Source organism: Neofelis nebulosa, chromosome 14, assembly GCF_028018385.1.
Source record: "Neofelis nebulosa isolate mNeoNeb1 chromosome 14, mNeoNeb1.pri, whole genome shotgun sequence".
In the NCBI taxonomy this organism is placed as follows: domain Eukaryota; kingdom Metazoa; phylum Chordata; class Mammalia; order Carnivora; family Felidae; genus Neofelis; species Neofelis nebulosa.
In genome coordinates this window covers 59,072,484-59,092,163 of record NC_080795.1, presented here as the reverse complement: position 1 = coordinate 59,092,163, position 19,680 = coordinate 59,072,484, and positions in this window count along the sequence as shown.

The window sequence follows — 19,680 nt, the reverse complement described above, 5'->3', positions numbered from 1 at the left end:
GTTTCTGCCTCCTTTCCAAATTTGGTAATCATTTGTTCTGTAAATATTGTAGCTATATGGATCCTCAATTTGTGGGAGGCATCAGGGTAGGAGCCAGACACATAAAAATAAGAAGTACAGAATATTGGCCTATAGCTTCCCAAGAAATTCATTGTCTTTTATTTTAGCAAGATACATTTTAAGTTGCTTTCATTTATATTTTCCTAAATACTGCATAAATGCTAATGACTTTTACCATCTGCATCTGCACCACCATAATCCCCACAGGCCGTTGGACCTCTTCGCTGGGTTTCTTAATTGATTGAATTATAATTCATACTATTTTTTATATTAGCAAATTTTAGTGTGAATTCATTCCTTTGACATGTATCTTTCTGTTAACATGACATTGGTAAGTGCATTTCTTTTTTTAAGTTTACGTATTTATTTATTTATTTTGTGCATGTGTGTGTGAGATAGTGTGAGAGAGAGAAAGAGAGGGAGAGAGAGAGAGAGAGAGAGAGAGAGAGAGAGAATGAATAGAGGATGAGAAGGGAGAGAGGGAAAGAATCCTAAGCAGGTTCCATGCTATCAGCACAGACCCCATTGCAGGGCTTGAACTTATGAACAGTGAGATCATTACCTAAGCCAAAATCATGAGTAGGATGCCTAACTGACTAAGCCACCCAGGTGCCCTGGTAAGTGCATTTCTTAACTCCATTTTGAATATGCCCCTTTTCTTTACCTCACAATTTGTTCTCTTTATTATCTCTTGAGTTTTTAAGAACAGTTTCCTGCCTGATCTCTATCCCCCTTAGTTGGGACCACACATTACGTAATCATCCTGTATACATTTTTAATTGCTTGCCATTTAAAAAAGTAATTTTAAACCTATTTGTTTAGATACATGTGTATATTTGTGCACATGTATGATATTGGACAGATACATATAATCTAAATCTATCCATTTACCTCTCTAGTTTCTTTGTGTTTAAATCTGGAGATGAAAATGAATAGTTATGGGCTCAGAAGCTGCTAAATTATAACTGCACAATAGCTTGTAGATATTAAGGAAGTTTACAAGTCAACACATTCCTTTTGAGATGATTTTATGAGTGAGACATGAACAGCTTTCTCTGAATAGTATTTACTCTTCATTTGTAATGACTTTCTATTTTATTCTTCAGCAAGAATGTATTTCACTTCCTCTGACACCTGTAATATATTCATATATTAGCAGTGACTCCTGACTTTTGCTATGAAAAATATAAATCACCAAAGGAAGCGTGCATAAACAAAGGCCTGCAGGCTATAACATTGTCACTCTCCTCCTCTGTCTCAATTAAGAGAGAACTCTCATCTTTCCCCTGTGCTTTGTGAAAGATGACAAATAACTCACATTGCAGAATTGTCTTCTCAATTATAAAAATAACATCTACCTGTTTTTTAAAATTACTTTCATTTGAATTGTTTGTCCTAACATTAATTGCATATAAGTGATAATCTATAAAAATATTTTTTATATCTTTGCATGTCGATTCCCTATATTTTTTCCCTCCTCTTTCACAATATTCAGAGAATGTTTGAATAAGGAAAGGCAGGAGGATTTTTCATGTTAAGAAAGCATACCTCAATGATAATAAAGATCACCTTGAGAAATTCGGGTGGTCCTTATTTAAACATTTCCAAGGCAATCTGATTTTGTGAAAAAACATTCACATAGATAATTAAAAACAGAAAACTGTATTAAATAAGTAAATAAAAAATCGTGTCAAATAATGAGGTGCTACTAAATTTTCACTTGAAGACCTGGATTCAAATGCAACCTGTACTACTGGTCACAAAAGTCCCCATGGAAAAATCATATTGTGTAATTTATTTGACCCAGGTAAGTTTTTTTTTCCTGCAAAATGGGAGATATAGCCTAGCTGCAGTCTGATTTTCTTCTATTTTTATAATTATTAACTCTAAAATAATACAACTTTAAAGGTATTCTTAACATATAATAGGCATTGAATATATACCATCATATTCTATACTAAAAATAAGTCCTTAAGTGGTCACTATTTTATTTAAATTTAAATAAAGACATTGATGCTGAACAATAAGAAATCTTCTCAAAATCACAATGCAGGAAATATCACCTGAATCTAAGAGTCCCTGTTCTTTAAACTAGGTAATAAAAAAGACTATATTTTAAGAATAGACATTAATAGTTAGGAACCTTCCTCCTCCATTTTTCTTTGTAATTAATAAAATCTCAGCTCAAATTAGCTGATGTATTGGGGAGACTTTATTGGTTCATATAGCTGGACAGGGGCAAGTTTGGTATTACATATGGTTTGATGCAGGGTTTAATTTATATTTCTCGAAATGACTTCTCCATGTACTTCCTAGCTTCTTATATTTTTTCAAATGATTCTTTTTATACCACTCACAGCCTCATCCTTTGAAATATGAATCCTAAAAAAAGTAAATTTCCCAAAGATATTCCTGATATTCATTATGATCACAATGCTTAAATCACAAACTAGCCTTGGCCCAATCAGTGTAAATGAGAGAAAGTAATGATTCGTTGACTTACGCTGGGTTATGTGTTCCATATCTACACCAGACCTGATAGTGAGTTATAACATGTCCTCATATGAAAGTTGGGGTTGTTATCAAAAGAAGACAGAATTGTCTGGAAAACTAAAATTCCCTAAATGGACATTCTTTATTAATGGTCACCTGAGTTCTAGTCTATTTATTAAGGAAACCCACATTTCCCACAGGAGAAATTCTATTATTTCTAACATAGTCCATGCTATTGGGTTTAAGGAAATGAAATGATGTAGCCTGTATACCCAAGAATAAACTATATCTAGCCCTTGACAAGCAGAGATTCACATGCAACAGATGACATGATTGTGAGATGTGATCAAAACATACAAGACAATAAACTAGTAAGCCAAGAACTAGAAATAATAAAATATTTTGAAATAAAATTTAATAATAATTCTTAAAACAAGAAATAGGAATGGAACAATAATAAAACAATAATAAAAGGTCATCATCAAAAAACATTGGATGGAATTAAAGTAAAAAAATAATCAAAATGTTAATGAAATAAAAAGTTTGACTAAACAGCTGATTAAATGCAGCTAAAAAGAGAATTGGCAAATGGGAAGACAGATAATCAAAATGCATCATAGACAGATAATATATGTAGAATTTTAAAAAGTAGACTAAGAGACTTTGAATATGGAATGAAAATATCTCATAGTGAAATAGGAATTCTACAATGAAAGGGTAAAAATAACAGAAAAGGTGATAATCAAGAGATAATGGTTGAGGAACATCTAAAACAGAAGATACATTTTAGATTAAAGAAGCATGTTAAATATATATGATATATAATATTCACATATACAATAGTCCAACTTCACATAGAAAAGACAAATAGAAATATTGAAGACTTATAGATGAAAATAAATTATATTAAAGGAATGATAATTAGACTTAAGATAGGCTTTTTATCAAATAATAACACTTGAAGATAATAGAAGGATATATTCAACAATTAGCAGAAGTGTCCTTAGCTAAACTAACATGAATAAGTAATAAATTTTCAGAGAATTTGTGACAGAATTTATAGCTTGCAGTTTACCATTGAAGAAAATGATTAAGAATGTCCTTTGGAAAGGACAATGAATTTAGCAATTAGAGAAAGTTACAGAAACAATGATAAACGGAATTTCCAAAATTATAGGTGTAGTATAAGAATAACAAAAAAATGTCTAATTAAAGCATTTTTTTAAGTTTATTTATTTTTGAGGGAGAGGGTATGAGTAAGAGAGGGGCAGACAAAAAGAGAGGGAGACAGAGAATTCCAAGTAGGCTCCACTCTGTCAGCTTGGAGCCCAATGTGGGGCTCAAACCCACCGACTGTGAGATCATGACCTGAGCCAAAATCAAGAGTCAGACGCTTAACTGACTGAGCCACCCAGGTGCCCCTAAAATGACTAATTTAAGAGAACTTTCAAACAAGGTGGAACTAATCTACACAACAATTATAACATGGAAATTTGGTAAGGATAATGATAATAATACATAATTTTGACTAGAATTTTAGAAACTGAGGATTGGAGTTACAGGATTCTGGAAAAGGATAGAAATACTATGTATACATAGCAAAATTTAAAGAAACCATTAAAAGAATATAAACTGAGTTTATAAAAATAAGGATAAATCTAAGAAATAGCATGAAAACAATCTAATAGAAGGTTAAGGAAGGAATTTAAAAAGCAAATTAAATAAGAGTAAAATGATGACACAAAATAATAAAGTATAATTGATACTAAATGTATCAGTAACCAAAATTTATGTAAAGAGACTAAAATCATCAGGTAAAGAAAAATATTTTCAAATGGGTTTCAAAAATAACAAAAAACTCTATTCAGATGAAAGCTCATTAAATGGGTAGAACTTAAGGCAAATTAGGAATAAATGGTTAATGACAAAAGATATAATTCACCACAAAAACAAACTAATCTACATTGGGTATTCATTAACAAACTAATCATGCATTCGGAAAGAAACTTTGAAAATGAGTGCTTTTCAATTTCAACCTCCACCAAATGTACATTTTATAACCAAGTCTTGAGATTATTTTGAAATTATTCACAGCCCAAACCAAGAATTGATTTAAGAAAAATTTGAAGATGTTCTCCATGAATCCCCCCAATTTTTACTTTGAGCATCGCTGCACTCACACACGTATAATGAGGTGTGCTAAAGATGTTCAATGCTCTCTTGCCTATACTAGCAAAATATCAGAATCAGTCATTGTCAGGGAAGTAAAAACACAGTGTTATATTCACTGTGCTCCTCTATACAGTATTTAAACAGAATTAATTAGATCAGAAATATATAAACATAATAAATAAATATTAACTATATGGGATAAAACATTCAAGACATTATATAAGGTATGGTTAATGTTTAAGTAAAAACACATGACTAGGTTCACATGGTTAATCATAAGGCTAAAATAATGGTCATTCATGGAAAAAGAAAAAGAGGAGAATATGATTGGGATACTCTAAAATGACCTTCGATCTATAACATTTTTAGTATAAATATATAGAAAATATAACTTATTGTTGAATTTGAGCAAAATCAGATGAATACTTTATCAATTTTTGTAATCTTCTGTAAGCATGACATGTTCAACAACTCTACTCTGTACTGTAAACATGCGGTATTATTTTTACACATATTTTATTTGTGTTCAATGCTCCGAGATTGAGCTAATAATATTTTATGTCTTCTATGGTATATAGGATAGAGCCTCAAACACACCCAGAGTTTATTAAATGTGTTATTATAAAGACATGAATAATTGAAAGAAACTTTGAAAATGAGTGCTTTTCAATTTCAACCTCCATCAAATGTACATTTTATAACCAAGTCTTGAGATTATTTTGAAATTGTTCACAGCCCAAACCAAGATTACTTGTTCTATCTTGAAAGCAGATGATTCTAAATTTCATTGAAGTGACATTTTGACGAAGGGTACAGGCTTTTTACTAATTAATGATACCAAAATATTTTGCTAGTTTCTGAGTAATAAGAAACTTCACTAACTCAGAAAGTGATTTTTCTCCACTCTGCTAGAATAGTTCAAAATCCTGCTGAAAGATTTACTTTAAGACATACTTGCATATATGAATATAAATCTGAAATGAAACTGCTTTAAGTGTTTCTCTATGCTAATATATGATTTTTTTGCCTTAGAGAGGTTTTAAGGATCAAATACTTAAATGCTTTAAAAGAAAATTAAAATCTCTCTGTAATATCACACAAAATCATGAAGAATATACTTTTCTTTAAAAAAATTATGGTATCTTTTTTTTTTAACTAGGTGGAGAGAGGTAACTTATTCTTTAAAAAAAATAAAAAACCACATCCTTTATTAAATCTTCTGTTGGAGCTAGAGTGGTGCGATTTATTTTTATTTTTATTATTTTTTTTACAGTGGTGTGATTTAAAGGAAGGAAGGGACAGAGGAAGGGAGGATGGAAGGAAGGAATAAGAAAGAAAGAAAGGAAGAAAGGAAGGAAGGAAGGAAGAGAAAGAAAAAAGAAAGAGAAAAAGGTTGTAGGTCTAGATTTGTAGATTTCTAGATGTGTATATTAAAAACCTAATGATCCTTTAGGAAAGGGAATGACATGAGATAGTTGATTTTTTTTCTTAAATTAAGTTCTTACTTAAATTCCAGTTAGTTAATATACAGTGTAATATTAGCTTCAGGTGTAGAATTTAGTCATTCAACACTTACAATGTTTGGTTCTTATTACAAGTGCCCTCCTTAATCCCCATCACCTATTTAATCCATCCCTCCACCCACTTCTCCTCCAGTAACCATCAGTTCTGTATAATAAAGGGTGTTTCTTGGTTTTCCCCTCTCGCCCCACCCCACATCCATGTTCGTTTGTTTTGTTTCTTACATTCCACATATGAGTGAAATCATATGGTATTTTTTTCTCTATCTTATTTCGCTTAGCATAATACTCTCTAGCTCCATTCATGTCATTGCGAATCGCAAGCTTTCATTCTTTTTTATGACTAAATAATATTCCCTTGTATATAAATACCACATCTTCTTTACCTATTTGTCAGTAAATGGACATTTTGATTGTTTCCATAATTTGGCAATCAACAAACTAAGTGGCAACTTACAGAATGCGAGAGGGTATTTGCAAGTGACATACGTGATAAAAGGTTAGTATCCAAAATATATGAAGAATTTATAAAACTCAAAGCCCAAAAAACAAATAATCCAGTTAAAAAATGGGCAGAAGGCATGAATGGACATTTTTTTTTTCAATGAATACATACAGATGGCCAATACACACATAAAAAGATGCTCAGCATCACTCATCATCAGGGAAATACAAATCAACACTACAAAGAGAAGTCACCTCACACTGGTCAGAATGGCAAAAATTAACAACACAGAAAACAACAGGTGTTGGCGAGTATGTGGAGAATATGCATTCCCACACTGTTGACAGGAATGCACACTGGTGATGCCACTCTGAAAAATAGTACGGAGGTTCCTCGAAAAATTAAAAGTAGAACTACTCAACGATCCAGTAAGTACAATACTAGGTATTTACCCAAAGGATACAAAATTACTAATTTGAAGGGATACATCAACCCTGATGTTTATAGTAGAATTATCAACAATATCCAAATTATGAAGATATTTGATTCCTGTTAGAAAGATGTCTCTAGTTCTTCAGGGACCTGGGGAAGAATCTTCTCAGAGAAACCTTACGTATCTAGCACAACTCTACAATCTGATCCAAATCCAAAATGCAAGGCAATATAGCCCACAGTCTCATTTGTTGATTTTCCTCTGTTATTTCTAAATCTCAGATTTAAATTTCTAAATCTAAATTTCTGTGAATCTCTCAGCTCTGAATCCTGCAGGAAATTTCTATATGTCCATATTTGCTTAGTACTTACATTCTAATTTCTGGGAAGCATTTCTGCCTAGCAACTGGGAGAATGTCCATACTGTGTCCCCTGGAAAGCGGGAAAGTGTTGGCATCCTTACCTGAACACTTCTCTACAGGGTCATCTTTGCTACAGCATTTCCCACAGAGGAAACTCACAAACTGACACTGAGTCCCTGTCCAGAAACCACTGAAGTCTGCTCCAATTTTTTTTCTTGCTCCCTTTTCAGTACCTTGTTCTTTTGACAGATTCAAATTTTGTTCTGCTTTAGACCTAATTATGTTGAATTGCCACAGTTTTGTTTTTTTTTTTAACAGGAAGGGAATTTTTGCCCTTAAGTTGTTTTCCTAGCTGCTTTTGTCTTGCAACAGCAGCCATTCAAATCTAAAATCACTTCTTGTCTTAAAAAGATTGTTTTTAGACACTCCTTTTCTTTCATGTATTTCCAGATTCTCATTTTTCTGAAAATGTTGTCATTTACACATTTTATTCAATAATTAAGTGGAGGGATTTGATTTTGGTTTAAATGAGACCTCCTTTCTGATCACATGAGAATTTACATTCATGGGGAAGGTTACTTTTTTGAAATATTAATGCACATTCTGTGTTCGCTGCTTTAGAGGAAGTAGAGATAACGAACTATTTTGTGTGTGTTGTTTTGTTTTGTTAGTTTTTATCCCTTCCTCATTGAAGGGATGAGATATATCACTCTACTCACTTTCTTACTTTGGGAGTATTTGCAGAGAGTTCATAATTATAAACAAGAGAGACCCCCTATAACTAGTTTTAGCTATATGTGTATATATATATATATATATGTATATATATATATTGCTTATATATGTATACATATATAAGCAATATATATATATACATATATATGTATACATATATACATGTACATACATACATACATACAATATATACATACTATATATATATACATACATACATACTAGATATATATATATATTGCTAAAATAGTTATAGGGGGTCTCTCTTGTTTGCATATATATATATATATATATATGTATATATATATATATATATATATATATATATTTGATAACTCTTACAATTTTCCAAAGCCCAATGGTCAGAGTTGCAAGTTACTCAGCCAGGAGAAGTGTCCAGCTCAGAGCACACAACCTCTTCAGCAAAGACACTTTTACAACCATCACTGGGCATAGGTACCACAGTTAACACTGCCAAGTCTCTCTACTGATCACTCTTTCTAACACCTCTGACATGACTACTTCTGGGTCAGCTGGATTGGACATTACATTTGCTAGAGGATACTCAATAAGAAGCATACTTGGAATTTTTGCAACTCTTTTGAAGTTGGTATAAACAATTGGGATTGATGTAGTTCACATCAAGTGCCTGCAAGTAAGGTGGAGAAAATACATTTCTGAGTTCAAACAAAAGGAGACACAGTAATAAGATCTAGACCTTTCTCACTTTTGAACAGGATGTTTCAAGATTATAGGCAGCCAGGAACTAAAAGAACATATGCAACGGTCCACCATTTCCACTGCTTAACATCAACATACACCTCTATTCCATACTCAAATTCGAAGACACAAAAAAACAATAACAATAGCAATAGTAGTGCCTCTGCCTAGCATCATATAAGAATCTCTTCTGTAGTTAAAAACATTCTTATTCTGTCCCAAAATGAGGACTAGTTTCATGAAATCCCTTATTGAGCTAAAAAGCCTATAATCTATGACTTCACTTCTTCCTAAAATTCTCCTCTTAGTTTTGCCTCAATATCCTATGTGGTATTTAGTAATCTATGGAATAAATTGCAAAATTAGTTAATATATAAATATATGTGTAGCATAACATAGAAGAAAATAAATTAATACTACATTCTTTATTTTTGCAATTGATTTTGAGATTTTATATGTATTTCTGTTTTCCCCACCACTTTCCATATTCCCTTGACCCTTGCTGACATCTCAGGTGATTTTGGACTTTTTTTTGGTATTTTTTTAAATGGTGGATTGATCCAATTTTTCCTGAGAAATATAGTTTTTGGGGATCCTACATTTGTGGTATTTTAATTTCACTGGTTCCTTACTTATTTCTTGCTCTATTTTGTGGCATGTATTCTATTTCTTCATGAAGTCAGGGTCATATACCTACCAACATTGTGGCTCCTTTCCCTTTCGCCTGCCTTTGCTGTTCTTCCAATGGCCCAATAAGCATATATGGAGGGGGGGGGACCTCAACTTCTAATCTTCTGGTAACATTTTAGGGTCCCTTGCTGGAAATATTCATTCTTTGAGTACTGAGACCTCCAACTCAGCAGAGGCCAGAACTATGATAGAACATTTGCTAGTAGTTCATTAGATGTAATAGTGAGAGAAGCCACTCTCCTTTCAACTCCTTATTTGCTGAGAGGAGCTATTCTCATTTCCTTATTCTCCTGAGCATGGAGAATCAGCATCATAGTTATGGATTCAGTGTCCTGTAGTAAACATAGCACAAAGCTAAAGAAATGAAAACTGTATAATAATCTACTTTAGTCACTTAAATGCCATATTGCAAAATATCCTATTCTTTACCCTTAACCAAACTGAATGTGTGAACTAGTTGTTTACCTTGGAAGAAACTTGGATTAATTAATTTGGCCTGAAGCAAAATTAAAATGTTTATTATGCTTCGAACTCCATCATAATTGTTTTGCTTGTTTTTGTCATTTAATGTAGAATAATAAGACCACTTTTTTTCCTGTGAAATTATTTTTACGTCTGGGATTGTTTTTATTCAGCTGTATTATAAGCCTTCAGATGTAGGTGAATTGGTGAAGCACACTTTAGGTAATTGTTGGAATTCATGAAACATGAGTATGGAGTAACTAGTAATAACTCAGCAGTGGTCTTTACTGTTAACCTCCTTGCTTGTACCTGAACTCACAGTGAACTCCCTGAGTTCTCAGTCCTAGAGCTATGTTTTTGCTTTTTCACCTAAGCTATAAAAATCTCAGCGTAATTTCTGCTTTTGAAGAGCAGCCTACTTTATTGTCTTCTCTTTTTGATGTTTAATAAAAGTGCTTCTGACAGTTTCAAAATTTAAAACATCAAGAAGTTTTCTGTTTAGTTTTCAGTCGCTTTCAGTACATGTTCACCAATCATCCCATATTTGCATTGTTTTAAAACTGTTCCTTTTTTACACGTTTAGTGAGTTATTGAAGCTGGGCCTAACCAGGATGGTGTTGGGAGAGAAATATTCTTCCCTCTTCTTCACCTGTGCATGCACATACTTTTTAGTTGCATTTGCAAAAGGGTTTTGCTGGGTATCATTTGGGGCTGATAGAGGGTAAAGAAAATTCACGCGTGGGAACTCTGAGCTCAGATACAACCAAAGACAGGAAAATGTGGTTCCTCTTTTTATGCCAAAGGAGAGAAAATACACATCTGGAAGCAAAGGATTCTTATTAATTAAAGAACTTTATACCTACTCTACTCAATCAAGATCAAGACAAGATTCAACAATGAATAAGGAAAGGTATAGTAACCTCGTTTCTTTATAGAACACACTGGCAACCCATGCTCAAGTGTGTTACCTAGAAGGAAAGCAAAAGTTGTCACGGCAGAAAGGCAGCATCTATGGAAACACCTGCCACAGATATTGAGGCATAAAGTGTGCAATGAGTGCGCACATAAAGAAGCTGGAGAAGAATGTGTGTGACATGTGGAGCAGCTAAGGCCAAGATAGCTTGGAGACACTCTGTGGATGCCTTGATACCTTGCTTCACCATGGAAGGCCGAATCTGGCAGTAGAATTTGGATATTAGGATAAAGGGAATGTTATCTATAACAGACTGATATAGCCTTAAAGCATCCAGGTACATTTGGATCTTTTCCTCTACTAGTTGGTGACATAAAATTAGACTGCTGAATATTGGGAATAGAGGAATGTGAACGTTTTTTCCCCTTTTTTTCTGATTATATAACTTACGTGTCTAACCAAATCAATGTATTAGTCATTATTAATACATATGGGAAAAGTCTAATTTGCATTTTTTTCTCTTGGCTGTTTCCATTTAATCAGCGTGCTCCGAATTTTGCATAATGAACATACACCACTATTAAAATCAGAACAAAATCTTTATGTTCAGGAGCTTAACACGTGATCCTTTTGATCCAATACTCTATGAGCTTTTAGACATACAGAACCAAGAAAAGCAGAGATTTGGAAATCAAATATGCAATTCAGTTGAAAGCTTTTGCTAAATAGGTTTAAGTAAAGGAAGTAGATGTTGTATGTTAATTTTTGCATCATATATTTGCTTTAAAGTACCTCCTTCATTGGCTACATGCATTATCTATATTATTTTTATACGGAAATGATCTATAGTCATCTATGAATTATCAGAAAAACTCTTACTCAAAAAACATAGAGGCTTTTAGTAAGAAAGTCCTTTGGTACCTTCTTCATATCTCAGCTCATAGGTGCCCTCCTCTGGGAAGCTTTTTTCAAATGCTTCTCTCTGGTTATAATGCCCCTCCTCTGTGTTCTAGAGTCATTACCAAACTCTCACTACATTGTAGCTGTTGCTTTATTTCTTTGCTTCCCCAGAAAATTATAAAGTCTGGGCTGGGTCTTATGCATATGGATGACCACAATACCTAAATCTGTGTTCGTTATATGTGATAAACAAATCCCCAAGTATTTAATACATAAATGGAGTGAATGCTTTCTGACTTCTCTTATTTGATTGCTGGACACTAATGAGTTTCTGCATCTAACTTCTGACAAAATAATTATGCTTGAAGAATACCTTAGGCTTTAGCTTTGAATTTTACGTATATTTTGGAAACATAAAATTGAGTCATCCCTCATTCTTCAGAATAAGAAAAAAAATATCATGAAAAGTAAAATTGGAATTTGGGTAATATACAGATGATCTGTTACTTAGTTTATGTACTGTACACATGTCTAGAAATATTACTACAATACTATGTCTCAATAGTAGCTTCTAGAAAGAAGATCATGGTGGGGTCAATTGGATTGTATGTGTAATTGAGAGACTTGTCTCAATTCTTCCCTTCATGTTGTAAACATGGCTGGTGAGTTTGCTGAGTTTGCCAATCCGACATGTATAAACAAAATTTAAAATGTTTTATAAATTATGCATAATAATGGCATTTCCTGATGAGACTGAGTTTTAAATTCAGTTTTGTGAAAGTCTTAATTTAATTTACTATATTCAAAGCCACAGATGGAAAAACCAAATATACTAATTCCCATACTAAACATTTCACATATTATGATACTTTTAGATTTTATAAACTATTTGTATTTGCCTGCATTCAAAAATAGAATTAGCTTAAATTGCATCCAATAAAAATCAATTTGCTTTGCCTTTTGTAAAGAAGTCAAATAATTGTCTAATAAATCCATAATTTTCTCATCACCTGACTCCAATTTCCACCATAATATTTTCAGGGACCAATTTCCTCTATTACTATCTATTTCCTGTGATTTTATTAAAATCTATTATTGCTGGAAAAACATATGCTAATCAGTCTTATATTTTCTGATCCTCTAATTAACTTTGTAACCTGTATGCAAGGTATAACTCTTCTCATATTATCCCTTTATGAATGTTCAATACAATAATGACAATGGAGATGATAATTCAAAAACAGCAAATATTTATTCAGCACCCATACATGCCAAGTGCTGTGCTAAGTTTTGAATGTTATCTATGAGCCTATGTGAAGTCAGGGTCTTACATCACAATTTTAGTATGGATTCATTTATGGCAAATAGATCCATAGTAAATATATAGGAGGTTTGCCAAATATATCATGAAAAGATAGTTTTGCTTTTTCTGTTTATAAGAAATTATTTAAGATGCTCATTATGGTGTAATTATTTTATGCTTCTCCTATTAAGAGGAAAGAACTATGTACTCTCCCCTTGGATCTGTCACTTTTCTAACCAGTGAAGTATAGTAGAAGTGACACTAGGTGATTTCTGAGGCTAGGTAAGAAAAAGCCAGCAGCTTATCCAGTTATCGCTTATATAAGCTGTCTGTAAGAAGTCTTTGATGTAAGAAGTCTGAATACTCTGAAGTCTATATGCTGTGAGGGAGCCAAGGCCACAGGGAGAGATCATGTATGGATGCTCTATTCAATAACCTCAGTGGAAGTTCCAGCTGACTTCCAGCATCAACCACCAGATATGAGTAAAGACACCTCCAGATTGTATCAGCTCTGGCCATAAAATTATCCCCATGTTTTGATGTCAGCCAACTTCCTTCAACAGTTTCCCATGGCCCTGCACAATGGACTCAAGAACAATGTGTGCATGGTGGCAGGGACAGAGATTATGAAGTAAGCATGAGCTAAGCAAAGTGAGCAATAAACCAACTGCAGGTAGGACCCTGTGCAATTGCACAGATCACATGCACATGAAGCCAGCCCTGACCACAATTATGTTGGACTCATTGAGAGTATGGTCACAGGATTCACATGCCTAAGCTTTAATTCTATTTTATTAATTTTTTAGCTGCTTGACATTAGACATATTACTTAATAGCTCTCTGCCTCAATGCTTTTATTTGCATAAAACAATGATAATAGTATCTAATCTATGGAGTTATTTTGAAAAATGAATAAATTAATACATGTAAAAATCATAGAATCATGTCTGACATTAGTAAGTCTCCTCAAAAAATTAACTACTATTAATTTTATGTGAAGCAACTTCTTTTGTATTTGAAAAACACAATTGATGAATCAACTCCTGTGAACAATCCTTATCTCACCATTTCCATAAAACAGCATCTTTTATTTGACACTAGCTATTTTTTTTTTTTTTTTGAGAACCACTGACATCAGGGAAGATCAGAGCAGGCAGAGTACATGTTTACAATATTATGGGTTTATGCTAGTTTGGCATTTACTTAAGAGACAAAATTAAGATCAATCCAATCATTATTTGCTCATGACATTATATATAGAAAACCCTAAAGACTCCAACAAAAAACTGTTAGAGCTAATAAACAAATTCAGTAAAGTTGCAAGATATAAAATCAATAAGCAGAACTCTTGCATTTCTATACAGTAATAATGAACTATCTGAAATAGAAACTTGGAAAACAATTCCACTTACAACTGCATAAAAATGAATAAAATACTTCGGTATATATTTAGCCAAGGTGGTGAAAGACTTGTGTATTCAAAACCACAAGACATTAATGAAGAGACTGAAGAAGACAAATAAATGAAAAGATAGTTCATGCTTATAGACTAGAAGAATGAATATTATTAAAATGTCCACCTTACCCAAAGCAATGTACAGATTCAATGCAACCCCTATCAAAATTCCAATGGCGTTTTTCATAGAAATGAAACAAATAATCCTCCGATTTGTGTGAAAGCACAAAAGACCCCAAATAGACAAAGCAATCCTGAGAAAGAAGAACAAAGCTGAAATCATCACACTCCGTGATATCAAACTATATTACAGAGCCACAGTAACTAACATAGTATAATTTTGTTATAAAAACATACATATAGAGATCAATGGAATAGAGAGCCACCAAATAAACCCATGTATATATGGCCAATTAATTTGTAACAAAGGAGCCAAGAATACACATTGGAAAAGAATAGTCTTTTTTATTTATTTATTTATTTTTTTAAATTTAAATGTTTTTATTTATTTTTGAGACAGAGAGAGACAGAGCATGAGCAGGGGAGGGGCAGAGAGAGAGGGAGACACAGAACCGAAAGCAGGCTCCAGGCTCTGAGCTGTCAGCCCAGAGCCTGACGCGGGGCTCAAACTCATGGACTGTAAGCTCATGACCTGAGGTGAAGTCGGATGCTTAACCGACTGAGCCACCCAGGCACCCCAGGAATAGTTTTTTTTAAATAAATGGTTTTGGGAAAACTGGACAGCTACATGCACAAGAATATAACTGGACAACTATTCTATGCCACATATGGAAATTCGCCAAAGTGGATTAAAGACTTAAATGCAATACCTAAAACCACAAAGTTCCTAGAAAAAACATAGGCAGTAAATTCTTTGATATGGGTTTTGGTGATGGGCTTTTGAATCTGGTACCAAACAGAAAAGAAACAAAAACAAAAATGAACAGGTGGGACTACATCAAAATAAAAAGCTTCTGCACAACAATCAACAAAATGAAAAGGTAACCTACTGAATGGGAGAGGTATTTGCAAACCATATATCTGATACGGGGCTAATATTCAAAATACATAAAGAACTCATACAACCCAACGGTAAAAACCAAACAATCCAATTAAAAAACAAGCAGATGATCTAAGTGGACATTTTTCCAAAGAAGACATATAATGGCCATTAGGTAAATGAAATGATGCTCAACATCATTAATCATAGGGGAAATGTAAATCAAAGCCACAATGAGATATTATTTCACACCTGATAAATAGGTTGTGATCAAGAAGACAAGAAATAAGCATTGACAAAGATAGGAAAGGAAACAGAAGGGTTGTTCCTTTTTCTGTTCAGCTTTTTACTTGTTAAGATGGAGTGGCAACTTCCAAGTTCCTTACATGCCCGACTGGAAACTGTGATTTAATTTTCACTTCATTTCTTTTTATTGTCAAATGATGTCTAGTTGTATGAATATACTAAATTTTACTTAACTATTAATCTTTTAATGGAGTTTAGGATGATTTCCACATTTTGGCTGTTATACATAATGCTGCCAGGAACATTTGTGTACATCGTGTGGGGGGGCATATATTTTAATCTCTCTAAGAGTGGATCTGTTTGGTCATGTGGTAACTCTATGATTATTTTTCAGGAATAGTCAGACTGTTTTCAAAAGTAGATGCACTACTTTTACATTCCCACCTGCAGAGATAAGGGATTCGATTTCTTCACATAATCACCAACAGTTGTGCTTTTTCTTAATTTTTTTTTAATTATAGGAATCACAGTTTGTATAAAGGAGTATTTCGTTGTGGTTTTGATTTGAATTTTTTTTTTCTGATGGCTAATGATGTTGAATCATTTTTCATGTGTTTAACAGCCATTTGTGTATCTATCTTTGGAGGACCTTCTGTTTAGATCCTTTGCCTGTTTTCTTTTTTTTTTTTTAACATGGTTATTCTCTTTTATTTTTGAGGGATAAGAGGTTTTTTTTTTAATATTCTATATATGAGTTCCTTATTGTTAAGCAGAGTACCAATTCCAAAAGAAGACTCTCAACACTTCTGACTATTACATCTTTTTTTTTATGTTTATTTATTTTTGAGAAAGTGAAAGAGCACACAAGAGTGGGGGGGGGGGGAGGCAGAGAGAGAGGGATAGAGGATCTGAAGTGGGCTCTGCATTGACAGCAGAGAGCCCAATGCAGGGTTTGAACTCAACCAAACCATGAGATCATGACCTGAGCTGAAGTTGGACGTTTAACCAACTGAGTCACCCAGATGTCCCTGGCTGTTGTGTCTTGATGTCCGAGTCCCATGGAAAACAGAACACAGTTAAGCAATGGAGGGAACACTGCTGTACTTTCAGAGATAAGAGACTGTTCAAGACTAGCCTCAGTATGTGTGTTGGTCCCCTGGGACCACTGGGTCTCTTCCTGCAGTTGATGCAGGGTCATGTGCACATGTATACCCTTCTCCATCACAGTGGAAGGACTCTGTACCCTCCTGGCAGAGGACAGATAGAACGCTGGGTTGGCTAGCTGCCATATGGTGCACATGTTTTGAGCAGACACAAAAGAGCACTCATTGAGCCCAAAGCAGGGAAAGATATTCCCACACAAGGTGATAAGCCTAGCACAGACTGTATGAACTCCTTATCTCTTGGTAAGGAAGTGCTCCAAGCCCAAGGCCCATTTTTATGTGGATAAGTGGAGATCTGAAGACTATTAAGACCACCTTTTGCAACCCTTATTACCTACACATTTGTTAATATTTTTTCTCTCAATCTGTGAGCTTTCTTATTACCTTCTTAATGGTTTCTTTTCAAGCACAAGAGTTTTTAATTTTGATATTGTCCAAGTTTTCTATTATTTCTTTTGTTGCCTTTCCTTTTGGGTCATAGCTAAGAAACTAGTACTTAATCAAAATTAGAGATCATTTATTATGTATACAGTTTCACCTTTCCCTGAATGTCCTATAAATGTGATCATATACTACAAAGCACTTGCACACTGATCTCTTCTTCTTAATAATATACATTTGATATTTATCCATGTTTTTGTGTGGCTTAATAGATCTTAGATCTTTTGATTTTATCACTGGATAGTATTCCAGCATATGAATGTATAGCAGTTTTGTACCCATTCACTTGTGGAAGGACATCTTGAATTATTTCCAGTTTTCTACGACTGTGAATAAAGCTGAAATAAACATTAGCATGCAGGTTTTTTCATGAACATACGTTTTCAGATCAATTGGGTAAATACCTAGAAGCACACAACTGCTTGATTGTTTGGGGGGGGACTATGTTTAGCTTTGTAAGGCAGTGCCGAGCTATCTTGCAGAACATTGTTGCCACTTTACATTCCTACCACAGATGCCTTTTCACTCTTTGCCAGGAGGTGATATTGTTGGGTTTTTGTTGTAGTTATTATTATATATATTTTTGCCATACTCATAGGGTGGTAGTGTTTTCCATATTTAGTATGTATATATGTATGTATGTATGTATGTATGTATGTATGTATGTATTTACTGTTGTTAATAAGAACAGGACAAGAAGCATGCTCATCCTCTAATCAAGGGTTTTCAAGTTGTGCTTCACTGCAAGTGGCCAAGTTTACGTAGGAGCTACTTCCCAGTGGGAAGCTTCTATATGGAAGAAAGCATTCACTGTAAGAGGTTTTAAAAGCCCATTCAGTAGAGAAAAGCATTCCATGAATTGTGTAGCTCAGACACAGATTCTGCTCTTTGTCCTTTTAGTTTGGTTCTCTTCTTACCAAACCCTTAACCTTGGTTATGATCCTGGCTCTTTTTCACACATTTATTTTCTATGCGGGTTACAGTCATCCTTTCTAAGATCTTCATATAATACACAGTTCGCCACTGTTCATAATAGCATTGTCTTCTCCCTTGCACTCTTTTATCTGAAATGGAGTACCACTTTCACCAAGCACACACATATTTTGTGCACCTTCTAGCTTCATTCTCAACACCTTGATCTTTCCCAAACTCTATAATTTTAATTACTCTTTCTTAATTTTTGGGAGAGAGGGAGAGAGAGAAAGAGAACAGAGCATGAGTGGGGGAGAGGCAGACAGAGAGGGAGACACAGAAGCAGGCTCCAGGCTCTGAGCTGTCAGCACAGAGCCTGACGCAGGGCTCGAACTCACAAACCATGAGATCATGACCTGAGTTGAAGTCAGATGCTTAACTGATGGAGCCACCCAGGTGCCCCTAATATATTCTTTCTTGAAATTGCTTTTGTCCTCTTTTTTCCCCCTCTGATAGTCATTACATGTTTCTCAGAAAGCATGACAAATATTAGCTAAACTCAATAGGTCAATGGCCTAGATCTCATGATCATCTCTTCTCCTGGATATCAAGTTGTGTTGAATAAGTTTTGTGATATCTTGTAACTTAAGTATTGGGTCCAAATCTGCTACAGCAAGCTGTTCATTTGTTCTAGGTTTCCTGATCACCTGAGGGACAGAGATCCTTTCAACTGGCCTGGTCTCCTCACTCTTTATAAACTCTGGTGATTCTTGTAAAACTCATCACTGACTTAATGATTTGTGCTAGTTGTGTGTGTGGCCCAGTCCCCTCCATTAAGTAGAAGAATTGCCAAGGAGCAAAAGCAGAGATACTTGACAGATACTCCAAATGATCTCCTCCTCTTCCTCTCTCTTCCTCCTACTGTTGGCCTTTGGCCGGCCAGTCACACAGAAACAGCCTTGACATTAATCAATGGGCAAAACCATAATGCATAAGCTTAATATATCATTTTGTCTGTTAGCTAAAGCTAATTGTATTCATATTCATATTTTTAGTCTGTTATTACTCTGGGTAGCAATTTATAGACTTTTGCTCAGTGGTCTAGAAAACATAACAAAAAAGTCCTATGTTTCTGTTTTATGCCCAAGAAATAACCTTTAGGGTTAGGATTATAATTTCTGGGTGGAATATTTAACATAATTACATTCATATTCAATAGGGAATCTTTTAGAAAATCACTGCTTGGAATGCAGTT